General features: G+C 33.6%; 1 long non-coding RNA gene across 1 annotated transcript in view; it reads right to left on the bottom strand.

Annotated features, from left to right (window-relative positions):
- LOC124098085 (uncharacterized) overlaps positions 1–11,502 on the bottom strand; it is a 68,979-nt gene extending 57,477 nt beyond the window's left edge. Inside the window, exons 1-2 of the long non-coding RNA XR_006853466.2 lie at positions 10,058–11,502; positions 7,373–7,539 (exon numbers count right to left, since the gene is read on the bottom strand). This is a non-coding gene — a long non-coding RNA (uncharacterized LOC124098085). The remainder of the gene's footprint in view (positions 1–7,372; positions 7,540–10,057) is intronic.
- Positions 11,503–14,096: the final 2,594 nt, after the last annotated feature.

Genomic DNA, 14,096 nt, shown 5'->3' with positions numbered 1-14,096 from the left:
ACCAATAAAGCAGATAAGCAGCTAACTTCAAGCAAGGTGGGTGAATAAAAAGGAGGGCGGAACCTAACTGGGATTTAATATTGGACATTCAAAGTAGATTGGGGACTCAGGAGGTTGGATATAATAAAATAAGAAAGAAATCCCTAGCGCCATGTGTTGCAATGGCTGGAAGCAACAGCCAGAGTGGTTCTTTTGTGAGCAAAGTGGAGGGAAAAGGGAATTAAAAGAACCCACATTTTTAGGAGGCCTCAGAAGTGTCTGATTATGGAGAGACCAGAGATCAAAGACAATGTCCAACTGGCCTGAAAGGTGTGCTGCACAATATACTTCTGAGGGAAAGAAACCACATCTCCGAGGGCTACCCTCAGAGAACAGGAAAAAACCATTCTGCAGCCACAGTGCGGAAGACCACCAGCTGGAGGGGCTGATTCCTGGCAAACCCACATGGCATGACATAGAGTATGCCTAAGTGACCAGGAGAAAATCAAACATGGAGAGGGGTTTACACAGGGGATTACTGGTCATGGAAACCCACCTGGCTTTCCCCATTCTCATCCAATCCTGCTGCTTGCAAGACTGGATGGGTGACATGTGCAAGACTGGAAATATGAAAGGGCGGGCAGAAGAGATTGGAGTTTAAAGACTGAATCCAAGGGACCAGGAAACATGGAGTCTGCGGGTGACAGAGAGAACTAAGAATTGGCTCCTCCACTGCACAGAGTGAAACCCAGGGGAGATGGGTGGGGTCCAGTCTTCCAGTAAGGACTGGCAACTCTTGGGCTCTGGAGTTGTGCTGATTTAAAATCTTCAGATCAATCGCCATTCAAGCAAGAACCTAAATACTATGAAAGCCTAAACCCCACCTTCAGGAGTTCTGCCTACAGAATTACTCTTACAATCCAGCAACCCAACCCTGAGGGTAGAGAAGGCATCACACTCCAGCACTCCAGGCCACCCCACCTACCACTACCATGGGAAGCTGAGAATCATATGACCTCCAATGGAAACAATTCTTTAACTTTTCATCAAGATCTTTTTTTATTTGATTTTAATTTATTTTTCCATTTTCTCGGTTTAACTGTAACTTTAATGGTTCATGGACACATACCTACTCATATATTTTCTTTTTCTCATTTCTAGCATTGTGAAGCTAGCTATTTTTTCATGGATCAGTATTTTGAGAACTAGGATGTTTGATTAATATAGTTCAACTTTATTTTTAATTATTTTTTTAATTATTTAAATTTTTGCTTTGTACATATTTTTTTCTCTCACTTATCTATTTCCCTTGATTGTCTTTCTCTATTCTTCCACTAAATGGCCAATCTCTAGTGTTCTCACTTCATACTTCCTTTAATTTTTTACTTCTATTTTCTTTCTTCCTCCCTCATAACCATCACATTCTACATCATTTCTGTTCTCTCCTCTCTACCACTTGAAACTGTAAACCTTGTTTGCAAACTTAATGTTATTACTGTGGGTAATAACTAATCACATCATTTCTCTTTATTGTGAAAATTAACACTGTAGATGTCATAGCAGGAACTATTTGATTTAATGCTATATATTATTTGCAGTGGTTGTTGTTATTATTTGTCTTCCTGTACATGGTGAGGTGATGGAAACTTTCAGGGACACTATTAAGTCCACAGGGTAGAAACTCTACTGTCTCAGATCCATGATGTTAGATGGGTAGACACAAAAACAACATGAAAAACAAGGGAACAAATCACCCTAAACAAACCAAACATACTTCAATAACAGAATCAATCAAAGGTCATTCCATTCTGTTTACAGTAATTGTGCATCAACAAGACATAACATTAATCAATATTTATGCACCAAACAGTGGAGCATCTACATACATCAAACAAACTCTTCTTAATTTCAAGAATCAAAGAGATCCTAACGCAATGAGAGTGGGTGACTTTAACATGTCTTTCTCACCATTGGATAGATCTTCCAAACAAAAACTAAGTAAATAAGCTATAGAACTAAATAATACAAATATTAATTTAGATTTAACAAATATGTGTGTGTGTAAATAACATTTTATGCATGAATGACTGAATACACTTCCTTCTCTAAAAGAAGAGAGCTCCTTCTCTAAAACAGATATTTTAGGCCACAAATTAACTCTTAGTAAATACAAAAAAATAGAGATCACAACTTTCATTCTATCAGATTGTAATGAAATGAAATTAGATATCAATGATAAGATAAAAAATAGAAACTACTCTAACACCTGGAAACTAAATAATATGCTATTAAATGGCCAATGGATAGCAGAAGAAATCAGGGATGAAATTAAAAAAAAAAAACAAACTTAGAAGTAAGTGAGAATAGTGATACAACATATCAAATGCTGGGACACTATGAAGGCAGTGCTAAGAGGATAGGTTATTGCATTGAGTTCATTCATTAAAAGAATAGAAAGTCACCAAATAACCTAACATTACATCTCAAAGCCCTAGAAAAAGAAGAACAACTCAACACCAAAAGTAGTAGAAATCAGGAAATGAATTATTATAACAGCCAAAACACACCAAATCACATGAAATTAAAACAAAATCAATGAAACTAAAACAAAAATAAATTTCAAAATAATCAATGAAACAAAAATTTGGCTCTTTGAAAAATAAAACTGAAAATTCAAATTACTAAAATTTTAAAAATTTATTTATTTATTTATTTACATGAGTATTATTATTATTATTATTATTATTATTATTTTGCATTACAATTCTTAATACACCTTTATATCACAATTTACCATATCTCTGTACACAAGATATGTGACACCAAATTCACATCTTCATACATGTATTTTGTACAACCACGAGGGTCTCCTTCCACCATCCATGCAATTTCCCTTCTCCCTCCCTTTCCCTCCCACCCCTCTTCCCTATCTAGAGGTAATCTTCTTCCCATGCTCTTCCTCCCTACCCCATTTTGAGTCACCCCCCTTATATCAGAGAAGACATTTGTCATTTGATTTTTGGGGATTGGCTAACTTCACTTAGCATAATCTGCTCCAATGCCATCCATTTCCCTGCAAATGCCATGATCTTATTCTTTTTTAGTGCTGAGTAATATTCCAATTCTTGATAAAAATGGAAATATCACCATGGACACTACCAAAATACAGACAATAACCAAACATTACTTTGAAAATATATACTCTAATAAAATAGAAAATCTTGACGACATCAACAAATTTCTAGAGACATATGACCTACCCAAATTGAATCAGGAGGACATCGAAAATTTAAACAGATCAATTTTAAGCAATGAAACTGAAGATGCCATTAAAAGCCTATCAAAAAAGACAAGGACCACACAGATTCTCAGCCAAATTATACCAGATCTTCAAAGAAGAACACACACCGATCCTTCTCAAATGATTCCATGAAATAGAAAAGGAGGGAACATTTCCAAACTCTTCATTATATGAAGCTAATATCACCCAGACACCAAAACCAGACACAGAACATCAAGGAAAGAAAATTTCAGACCAATATCCCTGATGAACTTAGATGTAAAAATTCTTGATAAGATACTGACAAAGTACATAGAAAACACATATCAAAAAGACAGTGCACCATGAGTCAACTGGGGTTCATTTCAGGGATGCAAGTTTTGTTCAACATATGGAAATAAATAAATGTAATTAATCACATCAATAGAATAAAAGACAAGAATCATATGGTTATCTTAGTAGATGCAGAAAAAGCATATGACAAAATATAGCATCCATCCATGTTCAAAACACTAGAAAAACTAGAGATGGTAGGAATGTAACTTAATTTAAAAGCTTTAGATGCTAAACCCAAGGCCAACATCATTCTAGATGGAGAAAAATTGAAAGCATTCCCTCTAAAACTGGAATGAGAGTGGAATACCCTCTTTCACCACTTCTATTCAACACAGTCCTTAAACTAGTCAGTATAATTAGACAAAAGAAAGAAATTAAAGCCATATAAATAGAAGAAGAAGAGCTCAAACTATCCCTATATGCCCATGATTTCATTTTATATTTAGAAGACTCAAAAATTTCACCAGAAATCTACTAGAACTCATAAGTGAAAAAGTAAAGTATCAGGATATAAAATTAAACACTCATAAATCAATTGTGTACCTAGGTAACAATGATGAGTCAGCTGAAAGAGAAATTAGGAAAACTCTCCCATTCATAATAGCCTCAATAAATAAATAAGTAAATAAAATACTTGGGAATCAATCTAACAAAAGAGGTTAAAGACCTCTGCAATGAAAACAACAGAATGCTAAAGAAATAAATTAGAGAAGACCTTAGAAGATCTCCCATGTTTTTGGATGGGCAGAATTAACATTGTCAAAATGGCCATATTACCAAAAGCACTATACAGTTTTAATGCAATTATAATTTCAATAAGAAAAATTGAGATACTTAATATACTTTTTTTTAGAACTTGATCTTCAAAACCTTGTTTGTATTTTCCATTTAAGACCATTTTCAGAATGGATAAAGAAACTGTGGTATATATACACAATGGGATATTATTCATCATTAAAAGAGAATAAAATTATGGTATTTACAGGTAAATGGATGGAGTTGGAGAATATCATACTAAGCAAAGTAAGCCAATCCCAAAACACCAAAGGCAGATCGTTCTCCCTGATAAGTGGATGTTGATCCCTAATGGGGGGAGGGAGGGTATGGGAAAAATGGAGGAACTTGGGGCTAAGGGGAGGGAGAGGAAGGGAGGGTGAACGGGGGCAGGAATGATGGTGATGGACATTATTACCCTAGGTACATGTAGGACTGCATATATGGTGCTATGCTACATCATGTACAACCAGAGAAATGAAAAGTTGTGCTACTATTATGTACAATGAATCAAAATACATTCTGCTGTCATATATACCTAATTTAAATAAATAAATAAATAAAATGCCTCAAATTCAAGTGATCAAAATGTTGCTAGTTAATTATAATATTAAGATAGTGCAGGTCAAGTTCACATTTCTACATTTGATTATAGTCACTGCTTTTCTTTACCCATTTTTTAAACATATTCAATGCCTACTATGTGACAGGCACTATAATAGATACAGAGGTAGGATGGGAATGAGCGAAATCTGGACACTCTGTCATAAGTTTATCAATACATTATAGTGTATTTAATATCCCAATGTGTAGAGCCTTGGCAACATCCACAAATTGTAATATTTACGCTTTTAAAAATTGTTTTATTCAAACTGTCTATAATTTCATCATTAATTTTCATTAGAAGAACATTATGGAAATTTTCAAGTACATAAAAACTCATAAAAGAATTGCAAAAACAAAACAAAAAAATGCATATGCAACATTTAGTCATATCTTTAAAAATATATTTTTTAGTTAGAGGTGGACACAATATCTTTATTTTATTTTTATGTGGTGCTGAGAATTGAACCCAGTGCCTCATGCATGGTAGGCCAGCGTTCTACCTCTGAACCACAACCCCAGCCTTAGTTGGCTATCTTTCTACCAAACTTCTGATATCTCCTTTTTGCTTTTTTTTTTTTTAAAAGAACTTGTTACTGGGGATTGAATAGAGGGGTGCTTAACCACTGAGCCACAAACCCAGACCTTTTTACTTTTTGATATAAGCTCTCAGTAAGTTGCTGCAGCTGGCTTCAAACTTGTGATCCTCCTGCCTAAGCCTCCCAAGTTGCTGGTGTTACAGGTATGTGACAACATGCCTGGTCCCTATTTTGCATGAACATTTAAAGAACTTTCCAGATATCACAGTATATAGTGTATAGAAATTTCAGAATTTATTCCTACCAAAATGCATTTTGCATAATCAAATGCTATTTTCCACACCCAATGAAAACATAATTTCTTAATATTATCTACTAGTACGAATATTCCTATTTTCCCAATTGTTGTGAAAATGTCACAACCTGAAGAAGAACCATTCTTTCATTGCATTTGATATGTCTCTAAAGTTTTTTCAATATCTTAGGAGTCCTAGCTCCTTTTTCCAATATCATTTTATTGGTTGAAAAGCTGGGTTACTTCTCTTGTAGAATCACCCACATTTAGATTTGTTTCTTGTTGTGTCATGACATTTGTTATTCCATTCCCTACTTTCTCTAAACTTGGGGAGTTGGATCTTCAAGCTTAAATTAAGTTTCAATATTTTTGGTAAGATGTGTGTTTTTTATTGCATCACATTGGGAAGCACATAAGATTTTCTTGTACTACTTCTGATCAGTGGATTCAGATGCTGTCAACCTGATCTGTTCACCATAAAACTCAAGTCAACCTGTAGAACTGGTTCTATATCCATTATTATATTATATGTTACAAGATGTTATTTTCTAATAGAACTTTCTAATTCTATGATTCTCTAACAAAGAACTTTACCTTATCAAAGTCTGGTTTTCTTAAACACAGTTTATATAGGAATTACAAGCTAGATGACTTTTCTTTCTTTTCATCCATTTTCAGCATGAGCTGGTGCCCTGGCAAATTTCAGAGGTATACTACACAGATAGAAGAATAGGGATGATAAAAGGTAAAGCCAAAAGCCTTTCACATTTAGTTCTTTAACAAAGTTCCTTTCTAGAGTGAATTTCCTGTAGTTTAACTTGGTTTAATTGTGAAGAAAGGCTTCTAGTCATTAAATTAACAGATTGTTTCCTTTAAATAACTAAGTTATGAGCCTGAAGCAAAAGGGATTCCTACATTCAAAAATTTTCCTCTAAGGTTTATTTTCTAATGCTCCTTAATACTATGTTCACATATGAAGGATTCTTATAATTATTAAGTTACATTATGAATTTGCTGGTGGTAAGTAAGGTGTGAATGTTGTCTGAATGCTTTCTTACATTCTAAACGTGTAAGGTTTCTCGCCAGAATGAATTCTCTAGTGTTACATAAGCGGTGCATGAAGTCTAAAGTCCTTTCCACATTCCTGTCATAGGGTTTCTCACCAGTGTGAATACTCTGATGTTGAATAGTAAGAGCAGTCTGAAAGTCTTCTCACATTCCTTACATTTATAGTTTCTCACAAAAATAAATGCTCTGGTGTTGAGTAAGTTGTGAGAACAGCCTAAAAGACTTCCCAGATTCCTCACACTCATAAGGTTTCTCTACAATATGTGAATGCCTTAATGTGAAATAATTTCTTTTTGTTTTTAATATATATTTTTCTTAGTTATAGATGGACAAATACCTTCATTTTGTTTATTTTTATGTGGTGCTGAGAATCAAATCCAGTGCCTCATGAACTTGAAGCAAACGCTCTACCACTGAGCCACAACCCCAGGCCGTGAAATAGTTTCTGAGTAAGATGAAAGAACTTCTCACATTGCTTGCATTTGTAAGGTTTCTCACCTGTATGAATTCTCTGATGAAGAGTCAGGTGTAACCACAACTAAAGGTCTTCCCCTACTCCTTGCAATCATAGGACTTCTCACCAGTGTGAATCCTCTGATGCAGTTTAAGTTGTTGCCCCACTCTTTAGGCCTTTCTATACTCCTTGCAGTCATAGGGTTTTTCACCTGTATGAAGTTTGTGATGGATTAGAAGGCCAGTACTGCAAAGAAAAGCCTACCCGCATTCCTTACACTCACAGCACTTCTCATCAATGTTAAGTCTCTAGTGCCGAGTAAGATGTGCATACTGTTTAAAGGTCTTCCCACACTCCTTATACTCAGAAGGCTTCTCACCAGTGTGAATCTGCTGAGTAAGTTGTTCCTGCACTCTGAAGGTCTTCCCAAATCCCTTACATTCATAGGGCTTCTCACCAATATGAATTCTCTGATGTACTCGAAGGTCTGGGCTACATGTAAATATCTTTCCACACTTTTTACATTCATAGTTTGCCAGATGTATGAATTCTCTGATGTCTACTCAGGCCTTGTCTAAAGGCCTTTTCATATTCTTTGCATTCATAGGGTTTCTCACAGGTATGGATTCTCTGATGGAAAAGTAAGTTGTTGGCATACTCTAAAAGCCTTCCCACATTCCCTGCATTCAGAGTGCTTTTCTCTATATACAGTGCTTTTCTGATATACAGCAAGATATGTGAGTTTTCTGTAAAGGGTGTTTTTTTTTTTTTTGTCACTTGCCTGAAATATACTTTGTGAGGACCCTTTTTGTTCCAACATTTCATATTCAGTCTTTTCTAAAAAAGAAATAATCAAGGATCCAACTTTTAATTCTTTCCATTATTTCTCACTGAGATAAGTTCATTTCATAAATACCATTTTCTTGAAATAACTTTTTAGTGTCATATTTAGATTCCAAATCTAGGTTCCATCTTCTTTTTACATCTATCACAATCATCCAGGGCTTTTTCCCTTGTTCCAACAGAGTAATCACATCTGCTTTAGAAATGAAACATTGCAGTGCTGAATTGCTATAGTTCTTTAAAATCACATCTCCGTACAAATTCTTCTCAGAGGGGTTCAGGTATTCCCAAACCTCATGAGAAAAGACTACAATCACATCTCTGAACATCACCAAATCATAAGCCATAATTTTAGAATTTCAAGAAATGGTCAGCTTTCCTCAAGGTTCATTTACTGAAGGAGGAGAGTCCACAGAGGCCAGAGAATGCTCAGTCCTCACTGGTCCCTGAGAGCTGCCCAACCCCAGATTCCGCAACTCGCTCCTAGAGAGTGCTCAGATTGGCCCACCCTATTTAAAAATTTTGTGAGTAATCTCTATAAATGTTTTTAAGGATAATCATAACATAAATGAATTTAAAATACAATTATATAAGAAAAAGTTCTTCCTCGGTTTACTTTACGCTTACTTGAAAATATATTGTTGTACCATATATTATGCTAAGATGTTGTCACTGCTGCTAATTTGCCAGATAAATATGAGTAAGATGAATGAAATTCATTAAAAGCAAAATGTACATAGGTAGTTTGAGGCTATAAAGTTAGTACATGAACATATCTATTTTGTATAAATTTTAGATGATTTGATATACACATATGCTACTAAGGACCTTTTATTTTTATCTATTTTTAAACTTACACATAAATGCATAAAATTCATACAAATTGTTAGAATAGTGTGATGATTTTATACATGTATACATTGTGTAATGCTTAAATCAGATTAAACATATTTATATCCTCAAACATTTATCATTACTTTTTGGTAAAAATTTTTTAAAATAATTTCTTCTAGCTTTTTGAAATGTATAGTTTATTATTGTTATCTATGTGCAATAACACCAGAATTTGTAATTTGAAAAAGAATTATCACACAAAAAGATGAAACCTGAATATTGCTAAAAATTTTAAGACAAAATAAATAGTATAAGTGGTAATGTTTAATTTTTACAAATACATGTAATAAAGGTAGAGTAAGAATTAGAATTATTCCAAGTTATTAAAAAAAACTTTATCAGTGTTTGGTAGCTTATACTTTTTTTCATTTTGCTAGTAAGTATAAAGTTTCAACAATAAATATTAACTTTAAAAATAATAATGTATAATTTCAACTGAGTTATAATTATTTTTCAAAACTGGTCTTTAGGGTGACTAAGTCTGGGATATTTATGGGACATAATGTAGCTGAAAAACATACTTGCATGACACCTTCTCCTTATAATAGCTCATCTCATGAAATCCTCCCTGAGGTTGGATATAAAATAATTTCATGAATTACGTTTGAAGGAGAAATGGAAATGGGATAGTGGGAATAGAGAGGAAGCTGAAGTCAATTCTAAGTCTCAAAATTAATACTATATATTCCCATGATATAAGAAATCACTCTTGATGAAATGTTTCCTTCCATTTTGAATCATTTAAGTTGAGAAAGATTATCAGTATGTTTGAATCCCAGCTACCATCATTAATAGTTTAACTTGAAAAAGAAAGAAAGAAATTTAATGTCAGCAATTGAAATATGAGAATAATCTATAATCACTTTTCTTACTAAGGAGAGGTGTTTGTATCTGCAAAATTAATATGCTAAAGTTCTATTTCTAAGATGATGGCATTAGGAGAAGTAGCCTTTGGGGTAAAGATTAAGTCTTGAGTATACTAGTGTCCTTACAAAAGAGGATTCAGAGAGCTTCTTTTCCCCTTCTACTCTGAAGACATATGGAAAAGATGCCAAGAGACCAGGAAAATACTTCACCAGATCCTGAGTCTGCTGGTGCCTTGATTTGGACTTATTCGCCTCCTAAATTGAGAAAAATATATTTTTGTCACTTATAGATGCTTAGGGGTATTTTGCTAAATCATCTCAAATGGACTGATTGAAACAAGAGAAAGGGAAGGGAAAGTTTCTTTTAGTCAATAATATGCCACATCCAGGAATAAAGAATATTTTAAACATTTTTAAAGTCTACATCATTAAGTAGCTATTTTTTCAAGAAATTAATAAGAACATAATGACTCTAAATACTACTACAATGAAAACTATTACTGCTGCCTTAAAATGCTATTGTTTATTTTGATATTCCCATAATTTGAAGATACATTGATAAATGTAGCTTACAAAAGCATATGTGTACACACACACACTCATACACACACACTTTAACAATTATAAGTAACTTATATATAAAATTTTGATAATTCAAAAGAAAAACATTTAGAGATTGGTTATTTCATCTGTAGGCTACTCAATACTTCCTTATACTAGGAAACTTGTTTGTTAATCTTACTACACAAATATGAGGTTGGACGTGAACAAATGCAGTGGCCTAGTAATTTATTTTCCAAAGACGGTGCATGGAGAGTTGGAAGAGAACAAAAAGCAGTATAAGCTTTACATCAAAATCAAATGACCAATAATCCGAAAATAATGGCAGAGTTCTTGCTCAGTAATGCAGCATAGCAAGGATATGATAAAGAATAATTTATGTTCCAGTCAAAATAAAAAAAAATATTTTGGAATAATTTGGTAAAAGGCTTGAGATTGAAAGAACTAGGAAACAATACATTAAGAGTTCTTTCTAACATTGATTTTTAAATAGAAATTAAATTACTTTAGTAACAAGAGATTAGTGGAAACAATAAGTATCACTATGCAAAAAATGAACTATTCAGGAGGGTTACAATATAATGGAAAAGCAGAAATATCATATAAGCCACCATTAGTTATGACTAAACTTTTAGCCTTTATCATTTAAGTAATCTATAAAAACAAGTATGACAATTTCCCCTATTTCAGCCCTGCTGTCTTTAGTTTATAAGGGCCTAGCGCTAGTACAACTTTCATTTTCCTAGGATAAGGTTTCCATCTGGTGACAATGGCTGGTAACTACAGAAAATGGGAATGTGCTTTATGTACACAAACACCTGTTGGCGTTCTCAAATTTTAAGTCATTTTTTAATTAATTTGAAAAATATTTATAGAGTTCCTATTATAAGCAGAAATTTGGAGATTCAATTATGGAAAATTAATGTTATACTAAAATTCTAGTGAAAAAGAATGGTTTTAGTCAAATAATTACCAATTAAATATAAAAACAATAAATATAACTTCTATAGAACTTTTATGACACAGAATATCTGCCATACTAATCCACTTACTACCACCCTAAGCTTATTAGGCTGGATACTATCTCCAATTTACAGATTTGAAAATTATGGCAGAGTGGTTAAGTAACTTCCTTTATATATACAGTAGAATATGAATATAAACCCCGGTTGTATGAATCCCCAAATTTGTTCTTTTAGTCATCTCTAAATGAAAAATTGAAAGACTGATAAATGACAAGATAAACAAATGATGAGACAACCTTCATTATTTATTCATCTGTTTATCCATTCAATAAATATTGAGTATCTACAATGTGCCAAGTACTACTTTTGGCCTGAGGATAAAGTAGCAAACATGATAAAGACTAGCCTAATGGAGCTTATGTCTTAAACATGCACATACACAGGCATTAGCATGTACTTTCTAGGCTATTATAGTACAAGAAATTAATAAGGCAGGATAAGTGATTAGGGATGGGTACATGAGGAAGGCACTGTTTGCAGAGTAGTCATGGAAATCCTCTGTAAGGAAAAGACATCTGAAAAAGGTTGAAAAATATGAGCATCTGGAAGCAGAATACCAGAAAGACAGTGAATGCAAAGGCATCAGGAGGGATTCCAGTTAATCGTGCATCTCCACCTCCACTGCAGAAAGAGTGACTAAATGACTAAATCTAATGAAGCAGCATAGTAGGATAGGAGATTTTAGAAGTGCTTAGAAAGACTTCATAGGACAAGATAAGTTCTTTAATTGGTACTGCAACATTCCAGATAAAGGATAAAGATTAAATTGAATAAACAAAATAAATTTACAAATGATTATATGGGAAACTGTGTAATAACAAAACATATAGGATATCAAAGGAAAGACCACATTTAAATAAGGATTAAGAAAATCATAACCTAGAGGGTGGCATATGCAGCATATATGAGCATATAGAAATAAAAATGGATCTTTAAAAAGAAGGAAATAGTTCAATTTCCCTGCAGCATGAGGTGAATATAAGAGTAAAATATAAATTAAGGCCAATAGAAGCACTCAAAGGATTAGGGAGATAAAATTAATCCCTCCTTTATTTTTTATTTCTTCTCTTGGCCTTATATAGCTTCCAGGAGAGTACTGTTAACAACTCAAGTTATGTACTGGTTTCCATCTAATATGGTACTGTACATGTCATTTTAATGTCTTGGAGAGTGCCAGGCACAGAAAATGTTCAAAATTTACTCTTTAATCTTCTTATAGACCACCAGACAATAACAGATCCATGGATTGACAAAGTTAGGTTTATTAATTTGATATAGTAAGAGAGTCTGCACATTAGAGTAATGATGGGGCATTTTGCAAAAACAAAGGAAGGAAAATCCAGTGTTCTTATGGTTTGAGAGTAAGGTACAAATGAAATTTAAACGAATAGTTCTCTGATAGGTTAAAAGCAAAGGAGGGTTGTGTTAGGAAGAGGCCAGGACTGAAAAGTGAGCATAGGGTACTGTTTTCTCAAAACTACAGAAATGAATGTCAACTCTTGATCTGAAAACACATTACCTGAAGCTTTGATTTGAGAAAGAAACAGGAAACTACTCTGTGTCATAGTGCTTACATAGTTCAGCTTCCCAGTAATGGTGAAAAGTTCCCATCTCATTAATATTTTTAAAATGAGGTTTCTGATAATCTATGGATTTAGAGAATTAAGTTTTTCAGTGTTGTCACTGTAATTAATTAACAAAAGAATTTTTGTAGCTTTATATATTGTAGCTTTTCAATATATTTGAATTATTAAAGCATGATTTTAAAACATCAGTTTTGCTGTGAAGCAGGAGCATGACTATCTTGGGAATGAATGAGGAAGAAAGCAAAGGAACTTAGGTAAATTGGGGACAAACCATTTGTTCAGACCACTTGTAGGCTAGTACTAAGAGACTGGAGCTTTCCTGGAAACTGATAGGCCAGAAATATCACTTAAAGAGACACTTGGACTCACTCTATGTGACCCCACCCAAGGAATCTATCTGCTGGGATGAATGACTGCAAGTAGATGGAAGCAAGAACTAACACAGAATCATAGGTGTCAATCAGAAAGTTCATCACTGATATCATGAAACTACATGGCATAAATTCTTCAGGTCCCTCTTAAGGGACCTATATATTTAGTTCCCATCAATAGCCAAGAGAGAATTGACTCCCTATGCCCAGAGAATCTTGAAGCAGAAAGAGAAGGTGAAGGAACAGAGAAAGCAAGGGCTATATCTCCTACCCTGCTGCAGTCCCTGAGATCAAAGGACATAATCCTAGAAGTAAGATTAGTATTTGTAATTGGATTAAAAGTGAATTCTAAGTAGTGAATTGTTTTAAAAATCAAATGAATAGGAAAGCTAGGGAATATTATAAGGAAGAGAGATCCACTAGAGCATGTTTGAAGCTGTAAAATAAAGTTTTTGTTTCTTCATTTTTTTGGTAGCCCACTAGGTTCAAGTAATTTAACCATTCAGTAAATTAGTGACATACAGGTGCCTTTACTTCAATGAGATGCATTTTAAAACGATGCTGAAACAAAAAGCATATAAGTACATTTTATCTGAATAAATAAATATTCAGTTGCTTTTCC

Source organism: Marmota monax, unplaced genomic scaffold (assembly GCF_021218885.2).
Source record: "Marmota monax isolate L192 unplaced genomic scaffold, Marmota_monax_Labrador192_F-V1.1 WCK01_AAM20220418_F8-fsc00308, whole genome shotgun sequence".
Lineage (NCBI taxonomy): Eukaryota > Metazoa > Chordata > Mammalia > Rodentia > Sciuridae > Marmota > Marmota monax.
This window is presented reverse-complemented; position numbering and strand designations above follow the sequence as displayed.